A 10,893-nucleotide genomic window follows, 5' to 3' on the forward strand; every position below is an offset into this window, starting at 1 on the left:
TTCGGTCACGTGATCAGTTGATCGCTCGCGCTCGGTAGAACTCGGCTCTTTACGCCTCAGTTCAGACCGAAGCGGTCGCGATACAACGGCGACGGCGGCGGTTGGCTTGTAGTTGAACGGCGCGACGGAGCGCCAGGTAAATTATTGAATTATTGTTATTTGTTTCATTGTTCAGTACGTTTTTGTCCCTTAGTCACTTTTCGTGATTGAAAGCAGGCATAACATACATCTGGCACGAGAAAACAGAAGTAGGAATGCACGGAAATGCGTAAAGAATGTATGAAGTGGTTCGCAAATTCAGTATCGCAAAATGGCGTGCCGGGCAACATTTCGTCCAATATTTCAGAATGACGCGCCAAAGTAGTAATTATTTTAGGTTGGTATTTTTAGTTTGTTTTTATTTTAAAACCGTTTTAGGTAATATTTTAAGATACTAATCTTAAAATTCTGTGTCCCAAGACTTCTTGAGACGGTCTTAAATATATAAGAATCGACTAGAAAACAGACTTTAATATCGCGCTACGTTTTACGTTTTACGTTATTTATAGTTTATACATATTTATTCTCAAGAGCTGAAACGATCCTGCAGAAATGTCGAAATATTAATAGATCTCGTACTTTCGTGATGGATGAAGATTTCCAGAAATTACATTTTCTATTTTGTGAACGTGAATAGAAAGCGAGAGCTCATCTTTTAATCAACAGGCTTTAGCGGAGTCTTTGGATTTAGATTGTAATTACATCAGAACCTGAACGTAATATAACGTTCAAATTTCGGAAGGATCGTTTCAACAAGACGGACGTAGGAAAAAAAGAGAGATAACAAAGCGTCCGTTATCGTGTTTGTGTTTAGGATTTTTCGATTACGCTACGCTTGCAACGCGGAAGGTCGCACGGGACGTCCATTATGTCGTCGTAATACGAAGCAGCGCTTTCAGCGAGCAATCTGCTGATAGACGTCGTCCGCAAAGGAGGAAAATAAAGCCATAAATCCAATTTCGTTGCGCAGCAGAGACGAGAAGGGATGTAACCGAGGGATGGATGGACGGACAGGCCGAGCGGTTGAGCGAGAAGACCAGAGGAGAGACGACAGGCGAGGTCGGGTAAGTACAAGAGATACAAGAGATCGAGTATTACAAACTATATAGTTCGAGGGACGGACGACGGTCAGAAAATAGCGGGCTGTAAAGGGAAAAGGGGGTGACACACACGAGGTGCCGACGCGTTTGATGGTCGTGGCTGCACGAACATTCGACGGTTAATCGATATCATCCAAGGTATCCGGGTCATCGGGTTATCGGCCAGTCGTCCGCACCTGTCCGCTTATTTCGTCAGCGCCGTGTCAGTGTTCTATGACAGCACGCTCTATACATTTTACGCTTTGTGACGCGCACGCGGCGGTTTTTTCGCCCGGGACGCCCGGAAAATTGCCGTCGGGCTGCTCTTTTCAAATCGATTCGCGTACACACGCGTCGACACTGCGTGATTTGATTTTTTTTTCTCTGTCTGTCTGCACGCAACGGCAGACTCCTCCATTCCAAACGATATCTAATTCACACATAATATCTAATAGAAAATAACTGGAACATAAGAATTGTATATAAAATGTTACGTAAAATGTTTCATCACGCAATGCGAATTTTGTATTTTAATCTGTGTACCGCGTATTAAAAAAATCAATTGGTGCAATATGCAGTTATGTACATATATGAGATTATTTATATTTGGAAAATCCTGTGGTGGTGTACATTATTAAATTAATTAAATCGGAAATTAACTAATAATAAAATTCGTTATTATTTGTTTCTCTCTCTCTCTTTCTCTCTCTCTCTCTCTCTCTCTCTCTCTCTCTCTTTCTCTCTCTCTCTCTCTCTCTCTCTCTCTCTCTCTCTCTCTCGACCTTTCTCGTGAGCTGAAAAAATCCAAAAATTTACAAAATATGTTGAAATGGCAAGAGAACAAATATTGCGATTGATGTGACGTGATTTTATGGAACGATAATCAGTTCTCTTTGAAGTTGGAGAATACAATTGAGAATAATTGACATGTTTTGCGGTTCGCTATATAAACAGGGATGTTTGATCGCAAGCTCGTACGATTTTTGATGCGGTTATATTAACGTTCAGTAAATGCAAAAATTTTAAGTTAGATATATTTATCGCGAAAACGTGTGCGCCGATAGCGAACAAACCGCTTTTATACGTCACGTTAATAAGCAATAACGTCTATAGCATTAGTTTGTGAATGAAATACAAAATTGTGTAGTGTGGTGGTGAAGGTATTTATTGTTTATCCAAAGCATTGTTTCGACGTTAAACGCAATTGCTATTTCATCTATATAGCAAATGATTTCTCATTACAGGAAACAACGGACGTCGGATTATAGATTATTTCAATTATATGCTCTACTAAATTTATTACGCATTGAATATACGCTCGATGCATCGAAAAAATTTCGAATTTTTATCAAGGATTGTATTCCTTAGAAAATTTAATATAAATTTTTTACTTACGTAAAAATTTAATTAATATTAAAAATTAATATTTATCGATTATTTATATAACAGATCCATTATATAACCTTTATTATGCCAATATGCCAAATGGAATAAGAAATATTCAAATATATGACAATGAAGAAATAATCAATTTGAGATTGTATTTAATTAAAAATCTTTCCTTTGTGTGATAATTGTTTATGTATAGCGCATCGGAATAAAGGATTTTCTTTTATGAATATTTCCAGAAAATTATTCTCGATTTTTCATGAAAAATATGTAAAACCAATGTATTACAAAAGGATGGCTTTTTCATGGGCACCGCCGCGCGTAATAATAATTCGTCGCGTGTTAGCAATTGTGAAATTGTTGGTGATTTATACTACTACCTGTATTATAAAACATGGGTACGGCTATGGTAATAATTAAATAAAATCGTAAAATAAATTATATTCTCTGCAATCACATACGTGTGCAGTGTACATACGTACTAGTTATATCGCGAGACGAAAATATCTCTCGTTCAATAGTTAGGAATTTCATATGTTTCCGCAATATTTTTTATTTAATAAATATTTTAATTCAGATATATTGTTTTTCATACAAGGCCAGTCAGTCTCTTCTGGATGAGTAGAAGTAGTACAATTTTTCAATCTTTCTAAAGAGAAACGGGATATGAAATGAAATATGTCGGCAATCTTTTCTGGGATAGAAGAATACCTCAACGTGCATGCGTCAGAATTAACGTACACAATATATATATACGCGAAATATAGCTTGTTTCACCATAAATTCAATTAGAACATACTAACGGCAGAGGTTAATGCAAATTATTAAATAATTAATCAGACATCCCTATGCTCTTTAGACGCGGGTATAACAGGACGTAGTTTTGCTTCTAATTTATGGCGAATTCCACGGGTTACTTCGTATTTTGATACGGAAAACTGTAAGTCTGTCGAGCTCAACGAAGTTGGCAGCTAAATGTCGTGTGCATAATCTACTTGTTAACTAGTTAATTCAGTTAAGTTTTGTAAGTTCCGCCGCGCGTAAACATAACTGGCGGACGAGGCGAGTTGGAAGCGGCAAATTTAGTCAAGCCGAAATAAAGCGATTGCGTTCCGCGCTATAAATTACGATCTCGAATACTCCCTGCGATTTCCTAGAAGGCAAACTCAAGAGTTTGTTGCACGGTCGTCTTTAAAATATTTCCTGATACAATGGGTCACTCCGTGGAAATTCCAACGAAAGCGCATTTACACCGTCAACTTTCTTATGCAAGGCATGAATTATTTCTCGTTGAAATTTAGAAATATTACTTTACTCTTATGTTTTTACCTTTGTACAGATTTGTACAGAACGAGAGAGAGAGAGAGAAAAAGAGATTATGTATTTAAAAAAAATAAATATAAATTGTTAAATGCAATCTTTAATCCTCTAAGCATTGTTTTATCAATAGAAAAAGAATTTTTTAATTGCTTTTGCTTAAAATGATTAGTAAGTAAAGAATCTATCAATATTTACCTTAAAAGTGATAATTTAATATATAAAAATAAATAACAACGCTATTTACTACAGAATAAATAACAACAGTCTTTATTTAAATGTCGTATGAAGTGCCACGTGATTAAAAGTAAATACATAGACATCTATTACGTTCAGTAATTAATTTAGAAATCGTACAGCAGAAAAGTTTATTTGCTTACCGATCGATTTAGGGCTACTCGACACTTATATCATGCTAATAGGACTTTCAATTAACGTTTCCAATTATTAATGAGACTTTTAATTAAAGAGATTTATTCGGAAATCGGCTTAAAAGCAGCCGGGTGTTCGGATCAAATCGTCGCGGACAAACGGATTAAGCGATAGAAATTAAACTCTTGATTACTCAATTTTTTTATTTCATACACGAAACACGAAGAATCATCCATCGGTAATTATTTCCGCTTGTTAGAGCTAGTATAATTCTATGCAAGCATACAATACCTTTGTATGACGTTGCTCTTTAGTAAGGTATGTGACAAGGGTAGTTGCTGTATAATTTGCGGTAATATACAGGATCCCTAATTTGCGGTATACATAGGATGTTCTGTACTATATTTAGATTTCAACTGAATCCAGATTAAAAATTTTCTTATTTATTTTCTTAACCTATCTTATAAATTTGAATTGTATGAAAACCGGCCTCCCTTTCCACCTCCCTTAGAATTATTTTTTTCCGGTTTTGTTTGTGCTATTAATTGTCTATAATCTGACTATTAGTCATCGTTAGAGAAAAATACTGGAGATATGCGATTGATTTTTTTTTTCTTCGCGAGATTTACGATATGTGAATCGTCAGCACGAGATGATTGGTCGCAAACCCATACATTTTAATTTTCATGCAGAACCCATGATAAATATCCCCACGGGTACCTCTGCTCTTTTTCGCGCAGTGCTTACGCTTATTAAAAAATTGCGTGATATCTCCAAACTACTAGCATGGAGGTACGTGCATCGAAAATCATTTTTATTTATGTTCTCATCTATATCGCGCGCACGCTACACGGACTGCATCGCGCGGTCGGCGTTGTATTTTGTCGGTGCCCAGCTCTATTGATTTTCCTCGAGTTTCGTCACGATGTTCCCGCTTGAATGAGGTGACTGATTTTCAATGGCTCGCAGCCGCCTGAATGACCGGCGCTTGCTCTCTTAGCGAATTCTACATTAAACTTAAATTCAAACGTCGTCAAACGTGCGACTGCGCTCGAAATTCGAAGCTTCTCTCGAGTAGTCGCAAAGAAAGGCGAGTATTACGCGCAATATCCACGTTCTCTTTCCGACCTTGTTATAACTTTCAATCATTAAGATACAACTTATTTATATATAATACGAATAGGTGATTTTATATGTACGACTAAATTCTAATATGATAGTGTCATCTTTTCTTGCTCGATTATTTGAGTATTTGATGCTGAAGTAATTGTAATAGTATTCGCCCATTCAAATATCTGTAATTTAAACACGACCCAATCATCCTACAGCAATATGATTTATCAAATCCGTCACCAAACATTCACTTGATTAAAATCGATAAGTTGTAATATTTAAAATGAAATTACATATCGCATTATTACGCCTTAATATATTATTGTAATAAATATTTTCTATCCGCATTATCGAAACAATGTAAATATACGAGTTTTCGTTATTTATATAATATGACGTAAGCGGATTTCTCGGAATCGCGCAAATACGTTTCAAGTGTTCATACGTACATACACATTCATAAATAATTCACAGTGCAATTTCGAAAATTTTCAATTTGTAATTAAACAGAAAACAGTTATACATTAGATAAAAACTTTTGTTAATATTTCGAGCGATTCGAAGGCTCTCTGAGGCCGGCAAATGTATATCCTATACAAATTTGCAACCCTCTGACTATGCTTGCTCATATCAGGGTGAAAACAGTTCCAAGCCAGACGGAAGCAAAACATGATAAACAAATACCGCGCATGGATGACGACAAAGGGGTTCTTACCCTTTCGAATTAGCCATTCGCTTATTCATCGCGCTCAGTTACGATTTTCAATTATATCTCTGTCACGTACACTAGTAAAGTTATGACATTGTTGAATTCATATCTATCTTGTCTCAGATGATCTCTTAGACAAACAATTATTTACTTAGCAAAATGAAATTTTTAGTTTTATATTTCGGAAATGGTACGTGAAATATAATTACAACGAACGAATCTGTCGTTAGCACAATGATGTGGAAATTATCGTTTCACTTTAAGACAAAGTGAAATATCTCGATTTACACGAAGAAATAATTTCAGCGACACCGCGGAACAATCTCATCACGTCGCGCATGTCAGAAAGAGATCCGTGAGATAGATTGTCGCTCGATAAATCTCAGCTCCTCGTCTGTCAGACATCGTGCCTGGCGTGATGTTAATTGCTCGGTCTGAAAGCTAATTTGGCACAAGAGCATTAAAGCACGAGAGAGCAACGGGTGGTTTCCTCTATTGACGACACAGCTACGCTCGGATTCCCACGAATTCTGTCTTTGCAAGACCGTTGGGTTTCTTGTCGGTCTCAGCATGTCGAGTCGCGTCGAATGACTTCGCCGTCGTTTCTTACATCGTGAATCTCCTTCCAATCTCTCCTCACGATGACAACGACGTTCTCGTGCCTCGCTAAAAATCGAAACTGAACGGAATGGCAGAAAGGATGTTTCGTAAATATTGTGATAGCGTGCAAACGCTGTGTAATTGCATTAAGGTATCTTTTGATCCGCCCCAACGATGCGTGAACTCTCATTGCCTAGAACGTTCCTTTTGCTAAACAGCGAACCTGCGGAATCTGCAACGATACCGACAGCAATCGTGCTCTTGCACACATACCTTTTTTATCACGAATCGGATTTCTTTCGATGGGAAAAGAAAAAGAGACACTGCCAATAACGATACCGTGAATGAAAAATGAGAAAATAATGTTAGCTTCAATATGACCTGTTATGCAGGTCATATTATGATTTTTTCTTAATATAATTTCTTTTATTTCATAAAATTACAATTAGAATTTAAATAGCCATAACATATTAAAATCATTCGAAGTAGGATATGTAATATTTTAAATCCTGTTCTATAAAATCATAAAGGACTTGAATTATTAGCATTACATATATATATATAGATTGAAAACGGAAAGATATGAATGAGCCATATCAATTTGATTTACAAGTAATCTTAAATTTTTATTTCAAAATTGTAACTTGTTGTGTGGATAAACTTATGAAATTTATCAGCAACAGTCTCTCTTTACAGCTACATGTCAGCTTCATGTGCCCATATTATCCGTCAGATTAGCCGAGAAAATCGTTTGAAAAGAAAACTTTCTAAGAGCGTTCCTGTATCGAACGCGATAGAGGGATTTTTAAACTATTTTATAACCGTTAAATGAAGCGTAACTATTATCCGATATATTGCGTCGTGATTATAAATTGTATTCTCTTTTGAAGGTTTCACTGAGGCAAAGCTAATTTACAGGTATAGTCACTTTTCCCAAGCTCGTACTTTAATTCCGAAAGAACGATAATTCATAGTCATGGTTTATTGAATTTTTCAAACCTGCGTATTCATTTTCGCATTGTAAATTTTCAAGTTACATAATATTACGCTACTTGCGTAAAACGTTTTATACCTTAACAAAAGGTAAGCAGGTAAGAGGAGAAATCAATGCTTCGCAAAGTGATTTATTGTCTTCCTAGGATAAATAATTAAAATCCCGAAACTCGATAAAACCGCTCTTTTTCCGTGAAACCTAGCTAGCCGGAAGAGAGGGACGACGATTTATAATCGCGGTCGGTTAAAGTTTGCGAAACTTGTACGCTCCTTCGGGTGTGTAAGTATAATCTACTTTCGCACGGCATGTCGCTGGTATCAGACTTGAACGTGTAAGACCACCCAGGCGATGTCTAATACTCTAGAGAGAGGAAGGTGAGGGGACTAGGGAAGGACGTAGCATACAAGGTATTACAATAACAGTGGCTGTTGAGCTCGGCATAGTAGACCCGTATTACAATAGTATCGACCATGGTAAACGTCACAGTAGAGCGGAAATCCATGTTTTAGGAGCAATTTCATTATGATACAAAACCGTAATATCGTAGGAAGGAAGAAAATCATCACGAGTCAAAGTTCAGTAATTTCCAGGTGGAATATCTAACTCCACGGTACACGGACTTTTTACTTTACTCGTTATATATAATTGGAAAAGGTTTACGAATGTAATAATAAGTAATAATATAATAATAGTTTTTGATTTTTCTTGAGATCATTACTACATTTTTTAAAACGTTTAGTATCGAAATTGCAATCACAGTGGAAGCGGAAATAAAAATTAAATGCCAACGTTACGATTTCCTTTTATACTGAGATGCTTATTCATTCCGTATTTATTAACAATCAGATCAGATAAACAATAAAAATTCTATTTTATTTTGTATATTATATTCTGTCAGCATTGGAACTAGTTGGGAGGCAATACATAAACGCTACAACCTGCAAGAAACTTTTATGCCGTTACGTCATCCACGGGATAATAAAAGCCCTCGTTAAGCACTTGTTTACATGCCATTGCAATTCCGGAGCAGCTCTATTTACGCACAAATAAACTGTGATTTGTTTAAGGAAATTGTATTTTTTTGCATTTTCATGATATTGTTACGACACGCTAATACTAGGTTTTTTTTTTCTTTTTTGTTCTCATTATTCTTCTGTACACATATGCACACTTTTTGACTCCAGAAAAATGCATATAAATGATTTTAAATCCATAGTAACAGCTGTTGTGAGCATAATCTTAATTATAGTTGATAATTATACTGTCTTGCATTCTACTTAACAACTTTAGATAGTTTAGGAGAAAATTAGGAGCTTATATTATGGTTACTACAGTCGCTATCACGAATATAATGAACGCTACAAATTACGCGAAATACTTTCATACTCGGAAAAATTAGATTGTTTGAGCTTGAGACAAGACACGCATAGATAAAAATTATAAAACTATTAAAATATAAAATTGTTAAATAATTTTGGAATTTATTATTGATAGATCATAAAATTTTAATATTAATAATACGCATATGTAGTTAAAAGAAAGGAAAATAAAAAATTCAATGTCTTTTTCGATTAATTTGAAATTGTTTCTTTTTAGTTCAAGAATTTATTCGTAAGTTACAACATACATAAAATGAAAGCTTATATTTGCAGGAAAATCTTCTCTTAGAGATTTTGAAGCACAGGTTACTAATTGTAAGAACTACTGTAAACCACAAAAAATACTTCTCATAATTCTTTCTTTTTACCAGAGAAAAAGAGAGAAAGAGAAAAAAAGGGAGAAAGAGAAAGAGTCGGGCACATCTTAGTCTGAGTCGTTTGCAGTTTCCATGTTCAAGAATAATGGAAAATAATTAATTGTTGTTGCTGTGTTAAATTATCTCTTAGAGAAAGTTTTTATGCAACGCATAGGATTTTATTCGTAAAATGAATAGTTGTATAAAAGCATACAAAAACATAATATCTTTTTTATAAAGATAATCTTTAAAATTGTTTTTAACGGATAATAATAAAAATGAAAGAGTATTATATTGTATTTAAAAAGAATTTTTTAATTGTGGAACATAAATAATATATCATGTATCACGTGCGTGCTCATGCTGTACTGATAACTATGTCGTCGACTATTTGTTTACTTAATGTATCGTTGCTCTGATCGATGATTGATTGTATCAAAGGTAGAGGGTTAAACTTACGTTGTTGGAGAGAGAAATTACGTTGTTGTACAATTTGCTATGCAACATTTGCAATTGAACATAATAATAATGTTACATGTGCATATAACAAATATTGATTAAAGAATTTAACGCAGCAGTAATCAAATTCGATTAAGAAAAATTTTTTTTAGTAAATCTCTAAACTCTCTCTCTCTCTCTCTCTCTCTCTCTTTCTCTCTTTCTCTCGAAAAAAAGAAAGAAAACGTTTAATTTTATAATAATCTTTTTTCTCCTCTTTGTATATAATAAAATATCAATTTAATTGCAGTTTTAGAAAAAAAATTAATTTGTTGTGTATTAATATTTTCTTAAAATTTTTAAAAAGTTAGCTAGATATACTTTCATAAAATTAATATAACTTAATAAAATTTCAATATAACTTAAAAAATTCTGAAAAATTAACAGAGAAAGAAAGAGAAATGTCAGAGACAGAGAGAGAGAGAGAGAGAGAGAGAGGGACGAGAAATTCTTTAATTTATTATCGTTAATTTATAAAAATAGAATACTATTTCTTTTCATTAAGGAAATTATAACTCGTTGATACAAATATATGAAAATAATAATAGAAGTTCGCCAGGATGAGCCTTTTTCGCCGTGATGCAAAATAAATTAACAAGTAGTGAATAAGCACGATAAATTATTTTGTGGTTATAAGACGGTTATTTCTGCACGAGCGACGTGAAGCCGCGATTAATCGTTACCGGTCGAAATATTTCATAACTCCGTGTCTCAACGCTGCACACCGCGTCTGTAGATATATGTAGTTATGGAAGGAAGATGTTTCACGCATCAGTTATCCGCACGAAATAATTTTGTAACGGAGAAAATAATGGAGAAAAAAATTAATACGTTAAAAATGTTCTCATATAATTATTTAATTTGCTATAATTTCGTAAAACTCTATCTTTTTTCTTTTGTTTTCTTTATTATATGTATATATATATATATATATATATATATACACATATTATTTAATAAATCATATACATTTTTTAATAATTTTTTTTTCTTTTGTATCATTATTGTTATTATTTATTTTACATAAAGGAATTTCTAAAAATTTGTT

General features: G+C 34.2%; 1 long non-coding RNA gene across 1 annotated transcript; it reads left to right on the plus strand.

The window, feature by feature from the left end:
- The first annotated feature begins 41 nt into the window (after positions 1-41).
- On the plus strand, positions 42-2,918 carry LOC147907416 (uncharacterized). Its single transcript, XR_015547506.1, has 4 exons — positions 42-136; positions 217-376; positions 854-1,103; positions 2,363-2,918. It is a non-coding gene; the product is annotated as an uncharacterized LOC147907416 (long non-coding RNA).
- The last annotated feature ends 7,975 nt before the right edge of the window (positions 2,919-10,893 follow it).

The sequence above is a fragment of the Acromyrmex echinatior genome, chromosome 14, assembly GCF_024713525.1.
Source record: "Acromyrmex echinatior isolate Ae372 chromosome 14, ASM2471352v2, whole genome shotgun sequence".
Taxonomy (NCBI): Eukaryota; Metazoa; Arthropoda; class Insecta; order Hymenoptera; family Formicidae; genus Acromyrmex; species Acromyrmex echinatior.